Here is a 2,133-nt window from a genome sequence, read left to right on the forward strand (position 1 = left end):
TTGTGTGTTCACTGGTTTGAGCTGAATAAAGGTGACACCTGCCCCTGGGGACACGTGGGGTGGCCCTGTCCCCGTGATCCCCAGGGAAGCAGGATGCTGGGAGCTTCCTGCCAGCACTGGCCTGGCCTTGCAGGGGGAGATAAGCCCAGCCTAGTGGCCATGGCCCAGCAAGGCCTGACACAGCACATGGCCCATGGCCAGGGGACACAGGTCACCCCTCGGGGACAGGAGGGGCCTGGGAGCTCCAGGCTCTGCTCCCAGAGCCCCTGATGGATCCACCAAGGCCCTGCACCCCAATCTGGGGGATGCTTGGGGTGCCCCTGAGCCCCTCCTGGGGCTGGGGACGAGCACAGGGTCACCAGGAGGTGTGGCTGGTCCCTGTGGGGTGGGGGACAGTCCCTGGTGAGGATGGGCAGCACCACTGAGCCCTGCTCTGGGAGATCCCACCAAGCACCGGCACCCCTGCCAGGCATCCTGCTGGGCACTGGAGCTGCTCTGGGACACCCCATGGGACACCAGCCCCACTCCCAAGGGAGAGGCAGGACAGAGATCCGGGGACCTTTAGGACCCCCAAAGTCACAGCAGGATGGTCACCAGCAGCAGAAACAGACCCCCCTGGTGCCCCCCAACCTGCTCAGCCCCTGGAGCAGGTCCATGCCCCCCCCGGGTGAGGGGTCTCAGCCACGGGGCCCTTTGGGCTCCAGGGACCCCCCTGGAGGGGTCCCAGACACAGCCGAGGGGTCCCCGTGGCTGCAGTGGGTGCAGGACATCGGGGATCACCCTCCCCCCAGCTCTCCACTGCTCCCAACCCTCCTGGGGCCCCCAGAGCCCCCTCCCTTGGGTTTGGGGGGTCTGACCCCCCAGACAGACGAGCGGACGCGGCGGGCGCAGCTCCCTCGGTCTTTACTGGCTTGGGGGGACATGCAGGGCCCGAGGGGTGGGGGCCACGGGGGGCACAGCCCTGTCCCACCCTGGGGACATCGTCACAGCAGTGCTGGGGCCAGAGGGGACACAGTGACCCCCTCCCGACCTCAAATCCGGGTTGTGGTGACAAGCTGCACGTCCCCAAGTCATCTCAGGGGTGGAGGGAAGAGGAGGGAGAGAAGAGAGGTGGGAGATGACCAAGAAGAGGAAAAAAACAAAAAAGTGACCAAGGTGATGATGACAAGGGGACAAGAAGGCCAAGAAGAGAAGACAAGAGGAGAACAAGGCCAAGAAGGGGTGATGATGAGAAGGACACAAAGGCCACAGAGGAGAAGACAAGAGAAGGGAGAAGGCGACCAAAAGAAGAGTAGAAATATGAGAGAACATGAGAGGATGAGGAGGAGGATGACAAGAATAGCACGAAGAGGAGGAGAACACAAGATGAGAAGAATGAGAAGAGATGAAGAGTCCCAGCTGAGCAGGGCCAGGTGCTCTCCAGCCCCATTCCCAGGTGCCAGTTCTGCTCCGGCCACCTCCACCGTGACCACACCACACCACCACCCCCACGGAGCTGCTCCCCGGGGGCTGGGGGCACACCCGGGGCCCTCTGGGCCTGCCTGGGGCTGGGGGCTCCTCGCAGGGCCCACCCCCCCTGCCAACAGTCACCGGGTGAAGGCGTCCTGCCCGCCCCCGGGCCACGTCCATCTCCACACGGGTGCCACCTCCAGTGGCCGCTCCGGGATGTCCCCAGGGCTGCCACGGCCACCTCTCACGGCCACGTGTCCTCCTCCAGCCCCTCGCGCTCCCGCGGGGCCCAGGGGGGCTCCAGCAGGGAGGAGAAGACGCTCTGCAGGGCCCCCCAGGCCTTGGGGCTGCCGTTGTGGGGCCGGGGGGTCCCGACCCCGTAACCCCTCGGGGTGGGGATCCGGGACGGCGCCTTGTGGGGCTGCGTGTCCAGCCGGGGCTTGGCCCAGGGCCGCCGCGGGGGCGTGGAGACCCCCGGGGCGAGGGGGGTCTCCTCCATCTCCAGCAGCTCGTCCTCCCCGGGCGCCCAGTCGGTGTCGGAGCCGGGATTCCCGGGAGTCTCCCGGTTGTCCCAGGAGGCCGGGAAGCAGCAGCTCTCGTCGGAGGAGCTGGAGAGGGTGGAGCGGCGCCTCACGTCCCCCATGGAGGGGTTGGACGGCAGCGTCGGGGGGCACGGCCCGTCGT

The sequence above is a fragment of the Corapipo altera genome, unplaced genomic scaffold, assembly GCF_003945725.1.
Source record: "Corapipo altera isolate COAL_440 unplaced genomic scaffold, ASM394572v1 162, whole genome shotgun sequence".
Lineage (NCBI taxonomy): Eukaryota > Metazoa > Chordata > Aves > Passeriformes > Pipridae > Corapipo > Corapipo altera.